We start from the raw sequence: 11,995 nt of genomic DNA, 5'->3' as shown, positions 1-11,995 counted from the left end.
TCATCATTGTATTTCACCTTCTTTATCTCTTCATTCACATCATGTATCAAACGCTTAATAGATATATTAAATGTTTCGATTTTTTTTATATCCCATTTTCTGTCTACTTTCGTTCATCTGTTAATCACTTTCTCCATGATGTCTTCCTAATCCCCTGGTAGTTAATATGAATTAAACGAGTACTTAACTTGTGTTAAAGAGATAAATGTGTTTGCTAAGGCATGCTAGATGGCATCTTCACCTGTGAGAACAGAAGTGAAGATGCCATTCTGATCTATCGAGAGAAGGTTAGAAGAATGCGTTAAGTAAAGCGAGTAGTACTTCCAGACATGGAAGCAAGCTTGCGTTCATTACGTTTGTCTTTGTTTTACTACAGACATGTGGGATCGCAGTCGATCACTGAAAGGTGTATGCCAAAAGAAAAGCAGAATCGTACTTATAGCTTCAACGCAATTAAGAAACTTGCGCTGTTTATATTAGTTATCTTTCTCTTTCTGTGTTGTAGATAAGACTTGTCACCGCATTCTCTGTTCTTCGCATAACTTTCATAGCCAGCCTGGACCTCAGCATGTTGTATCATAAGCCTGTATCTTGTATCATCTAGCTTAGGTTTACTATACTTATTTTATTATCGCATTTTTTTTTTTTTTTTGCTGCTTTCCTTTACTTTACTGCAATTTTATATACTTGTACAAAACACTCTTTAAAGATTGAAAAACCTGGTCGCATATATTACAAACATACCACAATAACCTCAAACAGCCCTTGTGTTCGACTTCTGATCACACCGAGAAACTTACGGTGGAATTACACTTGCTTCCAACGTAAGGAAACTTGTGACAATGCATGGTATACTATAAGAACATTCATAATTAACGCATATCTAGAAGTAGTATCGCATCATTTTGAGCATAGCATAACATATCTTTTTAGCATAAATCCTAGCGTTCATCAACAAGTTTATGGTGCCGTTGTCGGGGACTGGTTAACGGTTTATTGTTTGAGCATGTTTGTGGTATTTTGCAGGATAGATCTCTTTGTACTGGTTGTTCAATGCAGAGAGCAGTCTGATGGCTTGTAAGTGCTGGAGTGATCGAGTGACTCTAAGCAGACCCAGAGATCAAGTGTACTATTCACGTAAGAGTTGATTAGGGCCAAAGTAATTGGTGAAAAAGTATGGTTAATGAAGATATGGCACCGACAGGAAACCAAATGGGAAATTTACTAGCGCAATATCCAGTTTTTCTTGGTGCTGACCATAATATCCCTATGAGGGATTATGCGACACCAGATTTTTATAATTTCTCACCAGGAATTTCAAGACCTCTAGTTGAAGGGAATGTAAGCTTTGAGATGAAATCTATTATGCTGCAAATGATTCAGAATGTGGGACAATTTAGAGGATTACAAAGAGAAGACCTACATGCACATCTGACAAATTTCGTAGACATGTGCTGCGCATTCTCCATGCCTGGTGTGACTCAAGAAGGGCTTAAGCTATATCTATTCCTATACACATTGCGGTATGAAGCCAAGAGGTGGGCTCAAGCATTAGAAATGGATGAAATTAATGAATGGGAGCAGTTGATGAACAGATTCTTTCCCCCGTCTGTCAACGCAAAGAGAAGGTGGGACGTTTTGAATTTTGAACAAAAGGGTTACGAAACCTTGAGCATTGCCTGGGTGCGATTTCGGCAGTTAGTGAAGAGTTGTCTGCACATCAGGATTCCCAATAGTATTTTGATGGAAACCTTTTACAATGGCTTAGACCAATCAACGCAAGCAATTGCCGATGCCTCCACAGAAGGGGGATTGATGAATAAATCATATACAGAAGCAAAGAACATATTGGATTGTATCTCGCGACATTCTGATGAGTGGGTTGATACCGAGCTCAAAGTAAAAGGTCGGGAACAAGAGAGAGTAGAAAGTGCTAAAGTGTCAACAGACAAAATGAGCACACTGGTCGATCAAATGACCACAATGACCACAATGACGTCACTCCTCTAGACTGTGGCTAATCAGCAAAAAACTCTTTCTCAAGGAACAACACAAGTTAATGCGTTGACTCACGTAGCTGCAATGGATTGCACTCAATGGGAAGAGAGACATCCAGTAGAAGCCTACCCATGGAATCAACAACCCGTATATGCTGTCTACAATGAATCATTTAGCAACATCCACAACCCTGGTTGGTGGGATCGTCCACTTTTTTGTTTGGATGAGAATCTCGATCAGAAGAGCCATAGTTTTTATCAATTCAGTTATCGAGGGGATCGAGGCAACCCTCCAGTCTTCACTAATCCAGACTGCAGCCCAAGTAATTCTCAAGGTATGCCACCCTGTGACCAACCTTTCTTATATGACACCTCTTGCAGCACCTCATCGCTGGAGACATCGTTAAAACATTATATTGAAAAGAGCGAGGCAATAAGACAAACGCAAGCCGACTCCCTAAAAGAATTAGAAGAACAGTTAGATCAACTTGTGAGGGAATTAAAGAAGACAATGCCTAGTGCACGGCACTGAAACTCAGAAGTAGCAGGGCCCAGGGGTAAAGAACAATGTCATGTAGTGACATTGAGGAGTGGCAAAAAAACAGCCCCTATTATGCCAAAAGCACCAGATGCGGCAACAACACTAGGAGATTTGACTGTTGATGATGACCAGTTGACTAATATTGGAAAACGTACCAATTCAGAAGTAAGCTCATCTTCAAAAGACAACATGGTTTTTTCCCCAATATTGGAAAAAGCACCAATTTAGTTTTTGCCCCAAATGGTTTTTTCCCTTCGGTTGGCTCATTGGGGTGAAACTCTAAGATCTAAAATGAGAAGTCACACTTACGAGAAATTGTTAAGCTCGTTAATGATTTCTTGACCAAATCAATGATGACTGATTGTTATAAGAATAAGAGTTATTTTGGCGTAATAATTGGTTGAGAGTGGCTCAATTCAGTGCAGGGACAACTGACTACCATTTGGTGGCTTTTATCCTAAATCATTGAAGCATCATTGCAAAAAATTAGAAGTTAAAAGGGGTTCATTCAGTTTTTGCTAATTTTGATCAGATGTTTTATATTTATGCTAAAATCTAATGTAGATCAATTTGTTTTTTTTTTTTTTTCAGCAAAAATGTCAAATTTTATTTTTCCATTATTTGCCTCTACTTGTTTTACTGATTTTAATTATACGACTTGGAAAAAACTGATTAAAACTTTTTTCGTGGTTAATGACCTTAACATCATTTTGATTAAGTTATCCTCAAATCCCAATTCCTGATGTATCACGAAATATTTGCGATGCAGACGGAATGTGGATGAATGCTAATGATAAGGTTCGAGTTTACATTTTGGAAAGCATACCTAATGCCTTAGCCAAAAGATTTGAGAGCATGGTCACTACACATCGAATCATGCAATCAATGCAAGAATTGTTTGAGCGAAATTTCTCACAATTCAAGCAAAGTGGGGTTAATGACGATGAAACCAGTAATGTCCTCTCCCTAGATAAACTCCAGTCCATATTGGATGTTAAGGGTCTAATAGAGAAAGCATATGTTGCTGAATCTAGTGAAGTTAATTAACAAGGATTATCCTCTGAGATGAAACTTGGAGTTTATGATATGGGTTATGGAGCTTATCCAACTACTCTCCAAAAAAGAAAGAACTCCAAAGAAAATAAATCTGATTTTATGTTGATTCTACCTGGATAGTTGATTCAGGAGCTACTAATCACGTATGTAGATACAACCCGCTTTGTAGATTTTACAAGTATTGTAAAGTGCTACAAATGAAATGATCTTGATCATTCATGTTGAGACATGTGAGCGGGGGTACCATGAAATGATTTTTCTCATTATATAACTCTATTAATAATAGAGACTTACATTTCACCAAGATGGTCATATGTGATATGATCTGAATCTTGAGTGACTTATGAACTCTTGTCTATGAAGACGACCCTTTGATTTGTATGAGTGAGAGTGGCCAAATCGTCGACTCAATATGCCTACCATTTTCGGATTCACATGATTGGGGAGTTAGGAACATAGCTACATAAGACGGAATTTACTTCTTCCTTGATGTCAAGCTAAGTACATAAACTGCTCCCTTAGGACTGATTCCGAGGCTTGAACAATGTGGCCACACCTTCTCTTCGCCCAAGAGGGATTTGGTCATAGTTGGACTATGGCTTATTGTTCATTAGAGGGATCAGTGGTACTTAAGAAGTTAGATGTAACTATAGGGGAAAATGCGGTAATTTTGACCATGCTATAATTACGAGCAATTTGGGAAGGATCATCGCACTGTTAACACTCTCTCCATTCACCTTGATATTGACCTATACAAACACCACACGCAGGGGGACACAAGCAAAAATTCTTCAAGACCAAGTATAGGTCTCATGGTGTGAACTTTTAAGGAGAAACGTGATAGAAAAGATGAAGTATCATATACCTCATTTCCTCCAACTGAGTTTTTTTATCTAGAGTTAATTAACATAGAAAAAATACGGCTAATTATTTTTACTAAGTCATTGTTTACTTTGCCCAATGGAACATTTACTTTTGATAGTTAAATAATATTGATTATTGTTCATTAAATGATTTAATAAACTTTAATCAATCATTGCATTTTTTGTAACAAATTTATCTAATTCACTTTCCAGATCAGTTCCCAAGTAGGGGTATTCTGTTTCTGTCAGCTTAAATACCCCAGCCTAGATAGAACCGACCTTAGACAAATGTCCCTTAGATACATTTGTTACAAATTTAATCTTTTAATATTAACCAATTTAATCCTATTAAATTGATTAAAAGATTAAACCTATTTCTAATCTTACTAGAAATAATGTGATCATAGGTATAAAGTTAATCATATTTTAAACTATTTAACAAAAATGATTTTTAACCTATGTAAGCATGTAATTCTTTATTATAGGTTTTAATTTCTAATTTCATTTACTTATAATTATTATAAAGAATAAATGTAATAAAGTAAAACCAAAGATTGCATTCAATGATATACTTTGTAAGAATATAATATTTATAAATTACCTAAAGTAATGTCATGCTTCATGCAATCTCATTTTCATTATTTAACATACATAACATTTATATACTAAAGTGATGAAAAATATTAACAACATACATCCATACTGACAACATATTATAACCCTTATAATACAAATGATGCATGATAATATTATTAATGCATGCATTCATATATTACAACTCTTATATTATATGATGTATGAGCATGCTATTAATTAAAACATGCAACTATATTATAACATTTATAATAATCATGATGCATAAATAATGCATAACCTATGGTGAGATTTTCTCTATATGACATACATGATGACATATATAATAAAATAAATCATACATTCAATGCATAATTAAAAAACAAAACACACATTTTAGATTGGCATTGACTTCCTAACGATTAATTAAATGAATATAACATTTATATTAATTTAATTAATTAAAAAACTAATTATTACAATGACAATTAAAGAAATTATGTTGTGAACTACCTAGGAAGAGCCAAACCGCTTGCAAACAGAACCGTGAACCACGAACCGCTGACGAACCAACTCCATCGTGCATCCTTCGTGTCTTGGAGTATCACGATGCTATGGGAATTTTTCTGTTTGCCTCGCGTCGGAATGTCGTAGTACAAGGGTATAGCGCCGTGATGCTACTGTACAGAAAGCTTTTGTACATCGCTTTTTTGCTATGATTTTCCTTCATTTTGTCCCTGAAACCTCTAATTTTTTGCCGAAATGCAACATGAATGACCTAGACTATGAATTTACAGATTCTATTGCTATTAACACCACAAAAAAAAAAAAAAAAAAAACATGCCCTTACATACAAAATTTGTAAAATAAACAGCCAAAAACTAAAAGTCAATCCCGAAAACATCCATAATGTAAAATCCCACATTCATCACATAAATGAAATAATTAAATAGAACCCACCATAACTGTAACAACCCAGATTTGTACGCATATACTACAAGAAATTAAATATTGAAATTTATTGGATGATAAATATAAATACCCTAACCTTAATTTAGGAAGCAGAGAAACAATTAAAATAAAAATAATAAAAATAAATTAATTAAATAAATAAATAAATAAATAAATAAATAAATAAAAATAATATAATAATAAATAAATAAAAATAAAAATAAAAGAAAATTGGAAAGAACGAAGGTGGAGAGAGCGAGACTCTAATTGAATGATAAATAAATAAATAAATAAGTAAATTGGAGAGAGAGAAGGATGGAGAGAGCGAGATTGAAGAGAAAATTAGAGAAAGCGAGAATGGAGAGAACGAGATTCATGGAGAGAACAATATTTAAAGAGAAAGTTGGAGAAAGCGAGAGTAGAGAGAGCGAGATTGAAGGAAAATTGGAGAGAGCGAGAATTGCAGCGAGAAAACTAGAGAGAGTGAGATACTGAGAAGAGAATTGCGCGATCGAAGAGGGAATTGGAGAGCGAGAAACTCCAGCGAGCAAGGCTAGCAAGATTGAGGCTGGCGAGAGTAGAGAAAGTGAGATCCCTGGAGAGAGCGAGATTGAAGGAAAAATCGGAGAGAGCGAGAATTGTAGCGAGAAAGCTGAGAGCAGCGAAAGCGAGAGCGAGAGCGGAAGTCACGAGAGCCAAACCAGCGAGAAAGCTGGAGAGAGCGAGATTCTAAGAACAAAGAGAGCGAGATTTGGATAGGAGCGTGGATTATGCATTGAATTTGGCTACGATCATATAGATTATACATAGAAAAACCCTAAAATTGAATACAAACAAAGAATGATGACGTAAGGGCAAACGTTAGCCAAGATTAGGTGTCTTATTGAGAGAAATCCTTAAACCCTAAGTAATTCTAAAGAAGCCACCTGTAGGATGATTTGTCACACTAAGAAGAGCTAAAAACTACTATGAATAAGACCCTTTGTCGAAGATTTAACCCATTCTCAAACAAATCTCAGTAACAAAGAATCGTGTGAGTGAGGAAGTTCTGTGAGGCTAAGAGAGAAAAAAGCTTGGGTAAGGTGCTGCCCAAATTTCCTTTTAGTTTAAAAAGGGAAAGCTCTACTGATCAAATCATAAAGAATAATAAGGAATAATTATATCACCGTAAAGGTAAGTAGTTTATCTCACCCTCTCTTTAAATGTTCTAGGGTAGTGTACCTTTATTATGTTGCATAGTTATGTTCATTGTTATATTGCATTATATGTTTAGAACACGTTTCTCTACAAGGGACCCCATGCATGATGTTTGTTCACGATTACGTTAAAATCAAGTTTTAATTAGGTGTAAGTTATGCTTCCAGTCTAATCTTACGTTTATGTTAATGGTTGATGTTGGATGCGACTCTGGCCCTACTGACTGCATGACCTGCTAATCATCAGATGGGTTAGTTTCCGCTTAAGTCCTCATCTTCCTATCAGGGCGGAGAAATTTATGAGCTGACAGGGTATGTATGGTTACACCCCTCTAGTCTAATCTTACGTTTATGTTAATGGTTGATGTTGGATGCGACTCTGGCCCTACTGACTGCATGACCCGCTAATCATCAGATGGGTTCGTTTCCGCTTAAGTCCTCATCTTCCTATCAGGGCGGAGAAATTTACGGGCTGGCAGGGTATGTATGGTTGCACCCCTCTAGTCCAATATTACGTTTATGCTAATGGTTGATGTTGGATGCGACTTTGGCCCTACTGACTGCATGACCCGCTAATCAACAGATGGGTTAGTTTTCGCTTAAGTTCTCATCTTCCTATCAGGGCGGAGAGATTTATGTTGGAAGCATAACCGACCACCACATGTTATTATACATTTTCGGTCCCGAGTATATGTTTTCATGACATGTTGCTTGTTATTGTGCATTTGGTCACTAATCTATGTGAGAACTACTTACTGGGTATATTATATACTCATCCTATATTTTTACAGACTTTGTAGGTAAGGATACAGCGTAAATGGCAGAATTGAACGTCGCTCAAATGGCCAACCATCAAACTCACTATCATAGGCATATGCATTTTGTACCACCACGCAAATATTTTATGGATTCTGGTGTTTTGATAAATAAACTTTTTATATAGCTTTTCTATCTAATTAATAAAAAATTAGATATGTTCTTTGAAATTTTCACCAAAACTCATTTCATGATAGAAAAGTCTAAGTATGCATGTCGTAGCGGTCGTATCATAATGTGTAAGAATCCGGTCGTTATAGTTTTGGTATCAGAGTGTTTGGGCCAAATAGGCTTTATTGCATTAGAAGAGTCGTGGTGTTTGATGGTTCGGCCTGTTAAGTTATGCCCATAGCCATGCCAAATACGCTGGTAAGTGGAATTTTCAAACGAGTAATTTAGTAAATAATTTAGTAAACATAAGGTATGAGTTAAAAAAAATTAAAAAAATTAAATTAGATTGCTTCCTTATTATGAAAATAAAATGTGTGCACCAGATGCCACCACAAAGGGCTCCAACACGACGAGGCAGACCCCGAAGTGAATCCACAAGGGATCAAAATCAAGGACATGGATGACGCTTTATGTGTTACTTACACCAGAGGCGCTATAACTACTAATACAAAATACGAGTAATGGAAACACAATCTCGTCCACCACACCAACAACCAACGATACAAATGACTCAAAGATCATTCGAGAATTCAGGAAGTTCAACCCTTCAACATTTGATGGATTATCTGTTGATCCAATTATAGCGGAGAATTGGATAACAGAACTAGAAACTATTTTCCGCCATATGAACATCCCAGAAGAACAGAAAGTAAATTGTGCCACCTTCATGTTAAGAGACGATGCAAAGTTCTGGTGGGAATCCACACAAAGAACAATCAAAGGTACAATCTCATGGCAGCAATTCAATCAGGCTTTTTACAACAAGTATTTCCCTTTGACAATGAGATATCAAAAGGAAGTGGAATTTCTTAATCTTCGTCAAGAAAAATATGTCAGTGGCGGAGTATGAACGAAAATTTGATTGCTTGTCTCACTTTGTTCCTCGACTAGTGGACACAGAAGAGAAGAAGATGGAAAGGTTTGTTTGGGGATTAAGAGAAGGCATTCGAGGCATTGTTACTGTTTTCCGACACAAAAAGTATGCCCTTGCCCTCGAGTCGGCCTTACTCATGGAAGTAGATCTTGCTGCCAAAACCTCAACTTTAGAACGAGGATTCATGCCAAATCAAAAGAGGAAATTCACCCAACAAGGCTTCCAACGTTCATAACGGCAAGCAAAAATTTCCCAAAGCACTCAGGGCATACAGTCACAACAAGAGAGCCGAACATTCACATATTCTAAGTGTAGAAATTGTGGAAAACACCATCAGGGGCAATGTTTTCGGAACATAAGGGTGTGTTTCAACTGCGGCTAGACAGGTCACTATACAAAGGCTTGCCCAAAGTTCATCAACCAAGTATCAACTGCCCAGACCACCCAGCCTACTAGTAACAAGGTTACCCAACAACAGAAAGGATGGGTGTTTGCTGTTACACGTCAAGAGGCAGAGGATCAAGATGCAGTGGTTACAGGTACATTACCCATCCTCAGGTATTATGCCTTCACTTTATTTGATTCGGGCTCTAGTCATTCATTCATCTCTACAACATTTGCACAACATGCTCAATTAACATCAAAGCCCTTAGGCTACATTCTATCTGTAGCTACTCCTGCCGGAGTATCTATGTTGGCCCACTCAGTAGTAGAAAACTGTGAATTGTCAGTATCAGGACATAAACTAGGGGTGACCCTTATCATCCTAGACATAAGTGATTTTGACATAATACTAGGTATGGACTGGTTAGCAGCAAACTATGCAAACATAGATTGCCATAATAAAGAGGTCATATTTACCTTTCCAACAGGAACCAAGTTTAAGTTTAAGAGTTCTAACACACAATCAGTCCCAAGAATAATTTCAGTCTTAAAAACTAAACATTTGCTCAATCATGAAGCTTGGGCATATTTAGCAAGCATAGTAGATTTACGAAACTAAAAGGATGAAATTAAGGTCATCCCTGTAATAAGAGAATCTGAAGATGTATTCCCAGAAGAGCTATTGGGTTTACCACAGAATCGAGGAATAGAATTTTGTATAGATCTAATTCCCGGAGCTGAACCAATATCTAAAGCACCATATAGAATGGCACCTGCGGAATTAAAAGAACTCAACATACAATTACAAGAATTGTTAGATAAGGGATTTATACGCCCTAGCATGTCTCCATGGGGAGCACCTGTTTTATTTGTTAAGAAAAAGATGGATCAATGCGTTTATGTATAGATTATCGGGAGTTGAATAAGTTGACAATAAAGAATAAGTATCCACTCCCACGCATTGATGACCTATTTGATCAACTACAAGGAGCCTCAGTATTCTCCAAAATAGACTTACGATCTGGATATCATCAACTATGAATTAAGGAGTCGGATATACCCAAGACTGCTTTCCGAACAAGATATGGGCATTATGAATTCGTTGTGATGCCTTTTGGATTAACGAATGCTTCCGCAGCCTTCATGGACTTGATGAATAGAATTTTTAAGGACTATCTTGATAACTTCGTGATCATATTTATAGATGATATTTTGGTCTATTCCAAGTCTGAGGCAGAACATGAAAAACATCTTAGGGACGTTCTTTCCATATTAAGAAATGAAAAGTTGTATGCCAAATTCTCTAAGTGTGAGTTTTGGATGCGACAAGTTGCCTACCCTAGGGCATATTATAAAGCAAGAAGAAATCTCAGTGGATCCTGCTAAGACTGAAACAGTTAGCAAGTGGCCTCGCCCAACAACAGTCAGCGAAGTGCGCAGCTTCCTTGGATTAGAAGGATATTATAGACGATTTGTGAAGAATTTCTCAAGTATAGCATTACCCTTAACCAACCTCACCAAGAAGAATAATCCTTTTGTCTGGAACTAAGCATGTGAGCAAAGCTTCTAGGAACTAAAAGAAAGGTTGACCACAGCCCCTATTCTCACTATACCTGACGGATCAGGGGGTTTAACTGTGTATAGTGACGCATCGAAGAAGGGGCTTGGTTGTGTATTGATTCAACACGGAAAGATAATAGCATATGCTTCAAGACAACTAAAACCTTATGAACAAAATTATCCCGTTCATGACTTGGAATTAGCTGCCATAGTTTTTGCCTTAAAGATATGGAGACATTACTTATATGGGGAAAAGATCCAAATTTATACAGATCATAAAAGCCTTAAGTACTTCTTTACCCAAAAAGAGTTAAATATGAGGAAACAAAGATGGTCAGAATTAGTCAAAGACTATGACTGTGAGATCCTCTATCATCCAGGAAAAGCTAACATTGTTCCTGATGCTCTTAGTAGAAAGTCAGCACATATAGCAGCTCTAAGTACCATCTCCAAACACAAAATAGATGATCTTGAAAGAGTTGAGATCTCACTGATACCAGAAACCTTCACAACTCAAATAGCACAGTTAATTGCAAGACCTACATTAAGGAAAAGGATAATTGATGCACAACAAATAAACAAATACCTAAACAAACAATGGCAATCAGAGAATGGAGAAACCAGTCAATTCTCTACAGCCCCAGACTCTGCACTCCTCTATCGTGGACGTCTATGTGTACCAAATGATGAAAAAATCAAGAAAGAACTATTGAAAGAAGCTCATGAATCATGCTTTTCAATACATCCTGGGTGTACCAAAATGTATCAAGACTTGAAAGCACATTACTGGTGGGGTAACATGAAAAAGGATATAGCCGACTATGTAAGTAAATGTTTGGTTTGTCAACAAGTGAAAGCTCTACGGCAACGACCACAAGGACTCCTTCAGCCTCTAAATGTTCCAGAATGGAAATGGGAACATATTTCTATGGACTTCATCTCAGGACTCTCGAGAACTATTAAAGGCCACAACATGATTTGGGTGATTGTAGATCGACTACTAAATCGGCCCA

This window comes from Benincasa hispida, chromosome 12, assembly GCF_027475165.1.
Source record: "Benincasa hispida cultivar pf3 chromosome 12, pf3_genome.v1.1, whole genome shotgun sequence".
NCBI classification, from domain to species: Eukaryota; Viridiplantae; Streptophyta; class Magnoliopsida; order Cucurbitales; family Cucurbitaceae; genus Benincasa; species Benincasa hispida.
Note: the sequence above shows the minus strand (reverse complement) of the source record.